At 38.2% G+C, this 13603-nt stretch overlaps 1 non-coding gene across 1 annotated transcript; it reads left to right on the forward strand.

The window, feature by feature from the left end:
* Positions 1–12230: 12230 nt before the first annotated feature.
* Positions 12231–12337, forward strand: LOC127088846 (small nucleolar RNA R71). Its single transcript, XR_007790660.1, has one exon. It is a non-coding gene; the product is annotated as a small nucleolar RNA R71 (small nucleolar RNA).
* Positions 12338–13603: the final 1266 nt, after the last annotated feature.

A 13603-nucleotide genomic window follows, 5' to 3' on the forward strand; every position in this document is an offset into this window, starting at 1 on the left:
CTAAAACATAACACCTAACCCTATACTAATGATTAGACTATAATAATGGTTAAGATCTACAAGAGTCCCTAGCAACGACGCCAATTTGATCCGCTGTCGCACACGGGTCAAAAACGAGTTTAAAAGTGTAGTAAAACGGAAGCGACACTCGAATTTCGTATCACAAGGACTCTTGAATGTTATAACCAAACGAATAGAAAGAAGGGGTTTTTAAAGTTCAAAACTTAAATCGAAGATGATTAAAGGTAAAGGCAAAATTGATAAATAAGCTAATCTATTGTATCGATTTCTGACTTATCATTGATTCTTATAATTTCAATTCCCTAGCGGATTCAATCCCATTCGATTACAATACCCACTGACAAGCGCAAATTGGTATTATATGATGTATGTTCCTAATTTCCGAATTAAGCAAACGGATTTAAGCAGATGTGAATTAAGCAAACACGATTTAATCAAACACGATACCGAAAAAGCTACGCTAACGTGATTATAGTTAAGGATCATACAAACAATCAAATTTAATCAACTCTATCCTATAAGAAACAATCGAATTAAGCAAATGAAAGTAATCGAATTAAGGAAACGAGTTTATAGGAAGAATTGAAAAGAGATTGAAATTAATAAAAACCTCGAAGTGGAATTCGAATACAACAAATCAGCTCTTTGAGAATTAGCTCTCCATGGAATCTTCTAAGCAATATTGTATCATTAAAATTCAGAATACGATTCATGTAGAAGTGGAAGATCTAATATAATAAAAGGGAAATTCGGGCCCTTATGGGATCCGACCCGAAAATTACAAAAACCGGCCGAAACTAACTATTTTAATTAAGTCTGGGACTTTAACGAATTATTCGACCATTCTTCATTCCGAATATGCTTTTGACTTCAACATGAAATTTGTAGTTATTTCTCTTAGCTTTCTAACGTATATTAGAACGCGTCAATTCGAGTCCTATATCCCAAGTTATTATCTGAATAGTGACAAGGTATCAAATAACTATTTATGCTAAAAATAAAGTACGAAAATAAAGTAAAGCAAAAAATAAACTTAAATATAAAAACACACTAAAATAGTAAAAATAATAGAATAAATTATAGAAATTTCTAAGTATAATTATAGAAGAATGTGCATCAAAATGTGATCGCGACTTTATGAGTCGAATTTGGGGTACAAACTGCAAGTGCACAGTTCTATCGCGTAGTTTTAAAAGATATCGATCCCACAGGGACTTATGAATTGATATACCGTTTTCTAAGGTTACTTCGTAAAGCTAAGGCGGATGATACTTTGATTGTTCGGGGGAAAAGTTAAAACTAAAATAAGATCTAGATTAAATATCAATTAAGCGGATATCGGTATGTAGTTTGTCGTAATTAGGGAATCAAATCTTCGTTGGTTTCTTGGTTTTTTAAAATAAATCTTTTCAGTAAATACTATTGATTAAAAGTCTTTTCTCAAACTCTCGCTCTGTTGAATAGACTATGACTTTATATTAACGCAGCTGTCACTTATTGGTTAAGTCCAAAATCACTTTTTGAAAACAACAAAATCTATAGAAACTCTTTTTAAGAAAACACTAATCGTTTAAACACCCTCGTCTCAAACTCTCGCCTTGTTGACTTAGATTATATAATTAAATTCAAATGCTTAACTCTCGTCCTCACATTTAACTTTTAAAAATACTTTTTGAAAAAGATCAGAATTTAATTAACTCTAAAAATTGCTTTCGCCCTGATTTAGAATTAATGCTCAATTTACTATGTCCAGTTAAAAACTCAAACTCTCGTTCTATTGAATTTAACTTCTTTATGTTTTTTACTCTTGTACAAAAACTTTGTTATTAAACCTGTAAATTGAGACCATAAAAAGAGTGACTTTATTTTTAAACGTAATTTAACCAACTTAGTTTTGATTCCTTCATTCCGCTTACTTTACATACTGATACCTAAATAAATTAGCCGGACATGTTAAACAGACCTAAACAATGCTTAAATAAATCCATCTCAGGCAAATAATATAAATAAACAATAAAGCAGGGCATATATAAATTAAACAATAATTAAAGAACCTGAGTAATTAATAGCAGTCTTGAACACTCCACCACAGACTGGTTGGATTTGTTCTTGAATTCTTCAATCGGACAGGAAAATAAAAAGTGAAGGAATAAAAATCTAGGATCTAACGTAAGGTTAGATCTAGTAAAAGGTACACAATGATTTCCGGTGTAGAAACTATTGTGTGAAAAATTAATTAAGTGCTTAAAGGAATTGCTGGAAAGGAAAAATAACAATTGCAAATAAAAGTAAAAACTGTAAAAATAATGCTGTAAGGTATGCTTGCACGGCTGGAAGAGAAAAATTGAACGAAGCAGAGAGACGGGGGAGAGAGCTGCAGGGTTTGCCAAAAGCCACTATTTATATTACTCACTTTTTATAACGGTTTCCAAAAGCTTTCCGTGTAAAGAATCCTCACGTTCCAATAGTCAAGCGTAACAATAGGCTTCAACGTGCCTCTGTTGCGCTTCTGAAGCCAAAAATATAGGAGAATGGTGTGACGTCCATCACACCATGTGTTACGCTCGTAACACAAGTAGGCAGGGCGTGACGCTCATCACACCTTGTGTGGCGCTCGTCACAGGCGCAGCGCCTGTGCTTTTGGGCTGGGCTTTGGCTTGGTGGAATTTGCTTCTTTTCATTTCTTTTTGCACCTCCTTTTCTTCCTTTTTCCCTTGTGCTTCAAATAAACTACCTGAGATAAATAGAAGGCAAAATACCAAGTAGTATCGAATAAAATGAAATAAATTGAAGTGAATAATAATATAATTTAATTAAATCGAGTCCTAGAATGTGATATTATTTCATGTTATCAAACTCCGCCATACTTAGACCTTTGCTTGTCCTCAAGCAAAATACAGTATAGAAATCATTTTAAAAATTTAGCCAGATGAAATTTCAAAACACACATCAATTCGTACTAGGTTGCAAGTAGATTTTGTTTAGAAGTAACTTGAGTCTAATCTCGACATCAAGAACTACCGTTACCGCATCTGATAACTTTACCTCATGCAAATCAGTTCGAGTCATGCCATTATAGCTAGCCTAGTCCTTTTACTCTTATTTCACCCGTTTTCATTCTAGCGAAATCACATTAAGCCCTTTATCGTTTCGCGCACATAGTGGAGTGACCGGTTAGTGATTCTGATCCCCTTTTTAGCTTGAAGCTCTAGTACATTAGTCGGATAACTTCGTTATTTGGTCCATTGCAAATTGCGGGGGATCGGACCGTAGTCCGCCCTACCAAGTTCAGCACCAGATACCTGCCGAACCAACTCGTAATGGATCTTTCGTATTATGTTTTTGTATGATCTGCAACCTTTAGATTAAATGATCTGGTAAGGATCACCTAACTTAGTTAGTGCATTTCCTGATATATATATTTTTATTTTGGGAATCATTCACTTATATTCATCGGCTCTCCACGTAGTTTGCTATTAAGATGGTGCTGACTTCTTGTATAAACTACTCGGGGTTACTATAAAGTTAAAAGTCCAGGGACTTGTATAACAGGTACCTTTCTGATCTAACATGTTGAGGTTTGTTTAGAGCGTTGGGGCGGTAATAATTTTTGTCTTAATTTTTCTCAAGTTTGATAAAATAAGCAACTTTTATACTTACTGAGTGTGTTGAATTTTTGTTATGGCTCATGAAAATTTGAGGGAATAGATAATAGAAATTTCTCACACTAGGGACTTAATTTAGAATAAATATATATTATAATAAGTTTTTTTTTTCATAAATAATAGAAAGGGAAATAACATTGAAAGGAAAGATAACGTACTTGAAAAGGGAAAGTTTAAAGAACAAGGTTTTCCCCCCCACACTTAAATGATACATTGTCCTTAATGTTTCAAAGTAAACAAAAGAAATAGAAAAAGAAAAGGGAACTAAAATCAATGCTACCTGCCGCCTCTTGTTCTTGGACCTGGTGATCTTTGAAGTACTTCCAAATCATCAAACCTGCTGAGCAACTGAGCGAACCGCTGATCGGTTATTGCATTCCTCGCTTCCTGTTGTTGTTGCATCTGGCGCATCATCTGCATCACTTCGAGATTCTGTGCTTGCATACCATCGATAGCATCCATGATGTCGTCGTTGGTTGCTGGCCTTCTTCGTCGACGATGTCGTGAGGATGGACCAGTTGCATTATCGGAAGGGTTGAGCGGGACTGATTGTTGTGCAGGAACCTGATCACCCTGCTCCATTTCAGAAAACTCGTCTGAAGGCGGGTTTTCTTGTGTAGGCTCGGTGGCTTCGGGAGCATTCAGATCATAGATGTGACGGTTGGGACTAGTGACATCTGTTAGGGCAATGTTGGGTAGAACAACGCTTGGGACTTCCTGGTTGTTCACCATAAGGTAATACCCTCCGCCTACCCTGTTTTTGATTAGGCGGCTGGACCGATAGTAACTTATATCCATAGATAGGGGAGGTAAAGATTCTAAATTTTGGAGTCGGTCCCCTAGGTTTAAGCCAAGTGCTATTGTGGTTATTAATCCACCTATTACAAAAGGTTGACGGCCTCTAGCACATAGGGTGCGGATGTGATGAAATAGGAAGGAGGCAGCGTTTACCTGAGTATCGCTTTCAAAGATGCATTGAAGGAAGAATAATTCCTTGGCGTTTACTTTGCTGTTGTTCGGTCTTCCAAAAACTGTGTTTTGTAGGATGCGGATAAAGTACCGGATGGTTGGGTTATGTATATGGGAAGCAAGGAGCACATCCCAGTTGTTGGTTTCTACACCGGATATTTTCCTAAAGAGGTCGAAGGCGTGTATGTGCCACTGGGTATTCGGAGGGATTCTCGGGTGGACTTGACCTTCTACGGGGAACTGTAGCATGGTACTCAATTGGTTTTGGGATAGGGAGTACTCGGTGTTGAACAAACGGAAGGTTGCGGTACCGGTTAAGTACTCGTCTTCACCGGTGGGAGTGTTGTATGAATAGGAACTTAAAAATTCTAAGGTTAGGGATGGATAGGTAGGTTGATTGGGAGTGCACAGAAAGGTTAAACCAGCAAGGCGGAGCATCCATTCTATACCTTGAAGTAATCCTAATTCTTGTAAACAAGTTAAATCAGGGTACCTGGTGGATTGGACGCCTCGCTGTTGGAAACGCTCGAACTGCTCCCTTTGATGATTATCATCTTCGGATCGGAAGATGATATTTCCGAAATCTTGGTTTCCCGCCATACCGATAAGTGGTTTGAAAGAAGTAGACGGTAAGAAGATGAAATGTATTTTATAGAATGGTTTGTGGTGTATGAAGAAAGGTATGGTGGGTATTTATAGGAAAGGATTTGGAAGTTGGAAAGGGAGTGGTTGAAAAGTAAATAAATGTGGGTAAATGTGAATAAATGGGGAAGGTAAAAAGCTGAAGTGGTGTAACGGTCGTGTCTCCAACGGTTGGTAACGTTCACCTAGTCTGAAGGTGTCACGCTCGTGACAAGGGCGTTACGGGCGTCACAAGCACTTGGTGTGACGACCGTGATGGCGTGTGTGACGCTCGTCACAGGGTAAGCTGCAACGGTCACTGCTTGCGTTCTTCATAATAATTTATAGTAATTTATTTTTATTATTTTGTTTTGCTTCAGTTTATTTTATTCTGCTATTGTGATATTTTTAGATTGCCTTGCATGCTATTCTACTACCATAATATTGCATAAATATATTTTTTTCTAAAAAGTTATGTAAGTAGCATACAGTAGAGAGCATTATTGCTAGATATTGCATAAGCCATAATAAAGTAAAATAAATCAATAGCTTCATAAAATAATCATAATGTAACATTGGAAGACAAAAACAAAAATGCGAAAGAGAAACAAATACTAATATTAAAAATAATGTAAAAACTAATGAATAGCCTAAACTAAAACTAAGTAACTAAGAAAAACAACTTCTAGTCACTTGCGGGATCTCTGGCCGGAGGAGCAAGGGAGTTAACACGGTTTAGCAACTCGTGGAATTGAGTTGTCATAGTGCTCATGTATCCCAGAAATTCTTGTCCCATATTAGCTAGCTCTTCTCTGAGGGCGTCTTATTCTGACATCAAGGCTTGAATGATGGTGTTATAATTATCTCCGGGCATATGATGTCTAAGATCGGGTATTGCCGATTCTTCGGTCGGGACAGGTTGAGGAGGAGGGTTAATATTATAATAGCCAGATGGTGTCTGAGGGTCAGATTCAGCATAAGGGATCTGGTTGTCACAAATCTCATAGTCCTGGATGGATTCAGTGGATCTAGCAGGAGAGGGTGTTTCGTTCAGATTGTAGAGCCAGTTGTTGCGGTTATGAACACTAGTCCTCAGACTAGGCAAGGTGAATAGGCAAAGAACTTGGTTGTTAATTATAAGCTCAAACTCTTCAGACCCTAGGTTTGCTATAAACATAGTGTTGAAGAGGAAGGGTATACTCATAGTCGCAATGCCACAGAAAGGGCTTAAGTCAAGCATAGGCTGACGTAATCCGATAGCATTACCAATCATGGTTATTAATCCGCCTATTTGAATTGGTGCTTGTTCATCTTGGATAAGGTGGTCAAAATTTGCCAACATAAAAGTGGCACCGTTCATTGGACGGTTCTGGGAAGCACAAAATATGATGAAGAGTTCATCACGTGAAACTGAGGTACTGTTTGACTTCTTCCCGAAAAGGGTGTGGGCCAGGATCTTATGGAAATAACGAAAGGCCGGGTTGTGTATGTTTCCAGAAAGAAACTCATGTTCCCCGGGATCGTCATTTCCAGTCAAGCTTCCCCAAAAATGTTCAAGTTCTCTATATTCAAAAAGTTCTTCTTGGCTCACTGTGAATGTATCAAAAGAGGTAGGAAAACCTAAAAGGGTGGTTAAATCTTGAATGTTAAATTGATACTCCATGTTGAACATTCTGAACTGAATAAAACCTCTGCTTATTCCTTTTCCATGGCTGGGTAGATAGATCAGAGAACTAAGGAATTCTAGTGTCAGTCTCCGGTAGGTGACGAAATGTCTATGGATAGGAGAGGTTTCCCACCCTATCTGACTCAGCAAATACAGGACACTCTCTCTTAGTCCAAGGGCAGTCATTGCTCAATCATCAGCATACAAACTAGGTAGCATCTCTCTCTGCTAGTTCCTCAAACTTTTGTTTCTGAGCTTTCCCTCTGAATTTGATACCCATACGATCAATTTGTCCCATCAGGTTAGTGTTATCTAGAGAAAAGAAAAACAAGAGTTTTAGTCAGGATTTGGCCAAATGCCGAAAGAAGAAGAGAAAAGGTTTTTTTTTTAATAAATTAAAATAAATTAAGAATGAATACTAAATAAAATTTAAAATAATAATTAAAGAGAAAATAGGAATAAAAATATTTGTGGGTTGTCTCCCACTAAGCGCTTTGTTTAATGTCGCAAGCTCGACATAAAAACTATCAAATATAATCTATAAAGTCTGGAGGCATTACGTCTAAGTGCAAGACTTGCGAATCTTCATTGTTTTCTGCATAGTGATAATGTTTTAGACGTTGCCCGTTTACGGTAAATGGTTCCATAGATTTGCCTTTAATTTCTACCGCTCCACTGGGAAAAAGACATTGGTGATTTGGAAAGGACCTGACCATCTAGATCGTAGTTTTCCCGGGAATAACTTTAGCCTAGAGTTGAATAACAGGACTATATCGCCTTGTTTGAAGATTTTCCTTGATATGCGCTTGTTATGCCATTATTTTGTTCTTTCTTTGTAGATTCTGGCATTCTTGTAAGCGTCTCGTCTGAGTTCCTCTAGTTCGTTTATATCAAGGATTCGCTTTTCACCGGCGGCCTTATAGTTTAAATTTAGATTTTTAATAGCCCAGTAGGCTTTATGTTCTAATTCTACCGGGAGGTGGCAGGATTTTCCATAAATAAGCTTGAATGGGGTTGTCCCTATGGGAGTTTTGTAAGCAGTTTGATATGCCCATAAAGCTTCGGGTAGTTTCGATGACCAGTCTTTCCTTGAGGTGGCGACTGTTTTTTCTAATATTTGTTTAATTTCTCTGTTAGACACCTCCACTTGTCCACTGGTTTGAGGATGGTAAGGTGTTGCTACTCTATGTCTCACACCATACTTAAACAATAGTTTTTCGAGTATCTTAGATATGAAATGCGATCCACCATCACTGACTACTATTCTCGGGACACCAAATCTTGGAAATATTATATTCTTAAAGAGTCTAGTTACTACTCGCGTATCGTTTGTTGGAGAAGCTATAGCTTCAATCCATTTTGATACATAGTCAACCGCTACGAGTATGTACTTGTTACCGAAAGAAGGTGGGAAAGGTCCCATGAAGTCTATTCCCCACACGTCGAAAATCTCTACTTCCAAAATGCCTTTTTGTGGCATCTCGTCACATCTAGATATGTTTCCTGTGCGTTGACATCTATCACATTTCTTAATAGCCGCATGCACATCCTTCCATATGTTTGGCCAATAAAGACCGGCTTGTAGGATTTTGGAGCAGGTCTTGGATGTACTTGCATGTCCACCATAAGGAGCGGAGTGACAGTGTTGGATTATATTTTCTACTTCTTCTTCAGGTATACACCGACGGAAAATACCATCGGGGCCTCTTTTGAAAAGTAAAGGGTCATCCCAGTAATAGTGTTTTATGTCATAGAAGAATCGTTTCTTTTGCTGGTAGGATAAAGTAGGTGGAACTATTCCGGAAGCTAAATAATTGACGAGATCAGCGTACCATGGTGTAACAGATATAGCTAAGGTGGTTTCTACCTGTTTATCAGCTTTATTTTCTTCCAAAGTAGCTATAAGTTTATCGTACGAGAAATCATCGTTGATCGATGTTCTTTCCGGTTCCAGGTTTTCGAGTCTAGAGAGGTGATCTGCTACTACGTTTTTAGTTCCTTTCTTGTCTTTGATTTCCAAATCGAACTCTTGTAGCAGCAGGATCCACCTTAGGAGTCTAGGTTTAGCATCCTTTTTTGTTAAGAGGTACTTGATAGCAGCGTGGTCAGTGTAAATGATTATTTTGGCTCCGACCAAGTAAGAACGAAATTTATCTAGCGCAAATACTACTGCTAAAAGTTATTTCTCGGTTGTGGCGTAATTCATTTGTGCTTCATCTAGAGTTCTACTTGCGTAGTATATGACGTGAAGCTTTTTATCCTTTCGTTGTCCTAAAACAGCACCTACAGCGTAATCACTGGCATCACACATTATTTTGAATGGTTCATTCCAATCTGGTGTCTGCATTATGGGCGCGGAGATCAATGCTTGTTTAAGCGTTTGAAATGCTTCTAAACATTTATTGTCGAAGATGAATTCAGCATCTTTCATCAATAGTCCGGTCAAAGGTTTAGTTATTTTAGAGAAGTCTTTAATGAATCGTCGGTAAAAACCGGCGTGTCCTAAGAAGCTTCGCACTTCTCTCACAGTTTTCGGAGGTTGAAGGTTTTCGATTACCTCTATTTTGGCTTTGTCTACTTCAATTCCTCTATTTGAGATGATGTGTCCTAAAACAATTCCTTCTTGTACCATAAAGTGACATTTTTCCCAATTAAGTACTAGGTTTACTTTTACACATTGTTCTAGAACTCTTTCTAGGTTTTCAAGACATTCTTCAAAGCTTTGTCCGCATACGGAAAAATCGTCCATAAATACCTCCATGATGTTTTCGAGAAAATCGGCGAATATTGCCATCATGCACCTTTGAAAGGTTGCAGGAGCATTGCACAAGCCAAACGGCATTCGTCTATAAGCGAAAGTGCCAAAAGGACACGTGAATGTTGTCTTTTCTTGGTCATCAAGATGAATTGGTATTTGAAAGAAGCCTGAGTAACCGTCTAGATAGCAGAAATGAGAATGTTTTGCTATCGTTCTAACATCTGGTCAATGAATGGTAAAGGGAAATGATCTTTTCGGGTTGCTTTGTTTAGTTTCCTATAGTCAATGCACATTCTCCATCCCGATTCGATTCGTTTGGTTATAGTTTCTCCTTTTTCATTTTCAATAACTGTTATACCTCCTTTCTTCGGTACTACGTGTACAGGACTAACCCATTTGCTATCAGATATAGGATATATGATACCTGCCTCTAATAACTTGGCTATTTCCTTCTTCACTACCTCACTCAGGATGGGGTTCAGTCTCCTCTGATGTTCCCTAGAGGTTTTACAGTCTTCTTCTAGCATGATGCGGTGCATACAAATAGAAGGACGTATTCCTTTAAGGTCGGTGATGTTGTATCCTAGTGCGGTTGGATATTTTCTTAAGATATGCAAGAGTTTTTCGGTTTCGAGTTTTCCTAGGTCTGCATTAACTATCACTGGTCGTTCAAGTTCTAAGTCAAGGAATTCATATCTCAGATTTTTGGGAAGTGTTTTCAGGTCTAGGGTTGGTTTCTTAAGGCATTGCGTTGGGTCCGATGTTATTGCTAAACATTGGTTGAGTTTGTCTTCTATACTATAGTCAGACAATTTGTCATTCTCTAACTCTGTTTCTTTTATGCATTCATCGATGATATCCATGAAGTAACATGTATCTTCTATTGCAGGTGCTTTCAAAAATTGGGAAAGAATGAACTCAATTTTCTCTTCTCCTACTTCGAAAGTGAGTCGTCCTCGTTTTACGTCTATGATCGCACTGGCGGTTGCTAAGAATGGTCTTCCCAATATAATGGGTGTAACTTCATCTTCTCTTATGTCCATAATTATAAAATTGGTTGGAATGTAGAATTGACCTATGCGCACGGGAACGTTTTCAAGAATTCCTACAGGATATCTAACAGAACGATCCGCTAGTTGCACAGACATTTTAGTTGGTCTTAATTCTCCCATTTCTAGTTTCTTGCATATGGATAAAGGCATAACACTAATACCGGCTCCTAAATCGCATAAGGCTTTATCTATGACAAATTTTCCTATGTGACAGGGTATAGAGAAACTACCTGTATCTTTTAGTTTAGGAGGCATATTCTGGATTATAGCGCTACATTCAGCAGTGAGTGTAACGGTTTCGCTTTCTTCAAGTTTCCTTTTATTAGAAAGAATTTCTTTTAAGAACTTAGCATATGAGGGCATCTGCGTGATAACTTCTGTAAAAGGAATTGTGACGTTTAATTGTTTCAGTAGGTCAACAATTTTTTTTAAATTGGCCCGCATCTTTGGTTTTAATAAGCCTTTGAGGGTAAGGGATAGGTGGTTTATAAGGCGGTGGAGGTACATAAGGTTCTTTCTTTTCTACGGTTTCCTTATTACTCTCTTCCTTTTCCTTAGGTTTATTTTCTTCCTCAGTGGACCTTTTAGAGTTTTGGTTTTCTATCCTTGGATCAGACGGTCATTCCACTTCCGTTCCACTTCTTAGTATGATTGCATGAGCGTGGCTTCTCGGGTTAGGTTGGGGCTGTCCAGGAAATGTACCAGTTGGGGCAGCAGTAGGCGCTTGTTGTTGAGCTACTTGTGATATTTGTGTTTCCAGCATTTTGTTATGGGTAGCCAGGGCATCTACTTTACTTGCTAGTTGTTTCATTTGTTCGCCAGTGTGTACATTCTGGTTTAAGAAATCTTTATTGGTTTGCTGTTGAGAAGCTATGAAGTTCTCCATCATGATTTCCAAGTTAGACTTCCTAGGAACGTTATTGTTAGGTGTAGATGGGATCGGCTTTTGATATCCAGGAGGTATAGCTGGGGCTTGATTTGGAGCTTGTCCAGGCGCGTATAAGACATTATTACTCTTATATGAAAAATTAGGATGATTCTTCCAGTTGGAGTTATAGGTATGCGAGTAGGGATTTCCTTGAGCATAATTCACTTGCTCTGCTTAGATTCCTGTTAAGAGTTGACAATCTGCAGGAGTGTGACCTTGGATTCCACAGACTTCGCAATTCTGAGTTATGGCAACCACGGTGGTTGGAGGTGATACATTTAAACATTCAATTTTCTGGGCCAAAGCTTCCACTTTTGCATTAACATGATCAAGGTTACTTATCTCGTACATGCCACTTTTCGCCTGAGGTTTTTCTACCATTGTTCTTTCGCTTCCCCATTGATAGTGGTTTTGGGCCATGCTCTCGATAAGTTGATAAGCATCAGCGTAAGGTTTGTTCATAAGTGCACCACCTGCGGCGGCGTCTATTGTTAACCTCGTGTTGTACAAGAGACCATTATAGAAGGTATGAATCACTAACCAGTCCTCTAAACCATGGTGTGGACAAAGTCTCATCATGTCTTTGTATCTTTCTCATGCTTCGAAAAGAGACTCGTTATCTTTCTGTTTAAATCCATTTATCTGGGCTCTCAACATAGCTGTTTTGCTCGGCGGAAAATATCGGGCAAGAAAGACTTTCTTCAACTCGTTCCACGTGGTGACTGAGTTGGAAGGAAGAGACTGAAGCCATCTTCTAGCGCTATCTCGTAACGAGAAAGGAAAAAGACGAAGTCGATTTGCCTCTGAAGTGACACCATTAGCTTTAACAGTATCAGCGTATTGGACAAATACGGATAAATGAAGGTTTGGATCCTCGGTAGGATTTCCAGAGAATTTGTTCTGTTGCACTGCCTGCAACAGTGAAGGTTTAAGTTCGAAGTTGTTTGCTTCAATTGCGGGTGGAGCAATACTCGAATGCGGCTCATCTTGCGATGGAGCGGCGTAATCTCGAAGAGCACGAGCTGGTTCTGCCATCTCGGGTATCGGCGAAGGAAGAAGATTTTTGAGATCAGGAATTTCGATAGGAGGGAGATTATTTGCAGCACGATATTCCCGAATTCGTCGTAAGACTCAGAGATATAGTTCGATGTCGTTGATTCGTAAGTAGAACGACTCGCCTTGTGAGCGAGTGTGTGGCATACAAATCAACGAAAGAAATAAAGATAAAAATAAGCCTTAGTCTCTACAGCGTAACAGAAGAGTTACGATATCGACTAAATAAAAGTCCCCGGCAACGGCGCCAAAAACTTGATCGCGACTTTATGAGTCGAATTTGGGGTACAAACTGCAAGTGCACAGTTCTATCGCGTAGTTTTAAAAGATATCGATCCCACAGGGACTTATGAATCGATATACCGTTTTCTAAGGTTACTTCGTAAAGCTAAGGCGGATGATACTTTGATTGTTCGGGGGAAAAGTTAAAACTAAAATAAGATCTAGATTAAATATCAATTAAGCGGATATCGGTATGTAGTTTGTCGTAATTAGGGAATCAAATCTTCGTTGGTTTCTTGGTTTTTTAAAATAAATCTTTTCAGTAAATACTATTGATTAAAAGTCTTTTCTCAAACTCTCGCTCTGTTGAATAGACTATGACTTTATATTAACGCAGTTGTCACTTATTGGTTAAGTCCAAAATCACTATTTAAAAACAACAGAATCTATAGAAACTCTTTTTAAGAAAACACTAATCGCTTAAACACCCTCGTCTCAAACTCTCGCTCTGTTGACTTAGATTATATAATTAAATTCAAATGCTTAACTCTCGTCCTCACATTTAACTTTTAAAAATACTTTTTGAAAAAGATCAGAATTTAATTAACTCTAAAAATTGCTTTCGCCCTGATTTAGAATTAATGCTCA

This window comes from Lathyrus oleraceus, chromosome 5 (genome assembly GCF_024323335.1).
Source record: "Lathyrus oleraceus cultivar Zhongwan6 chromosome 5, CAAS_Psat_ZW6_1.0, whole genome shotgun sequence".
Classification (NCBI taxonomy): domain Eukaryota; kingdom Viridiplantae; phylum Streptophyta; class Magnoliopsida; order Fabales; family Fabaceae; genus Lathyrus; species Lathyrus oleraceus.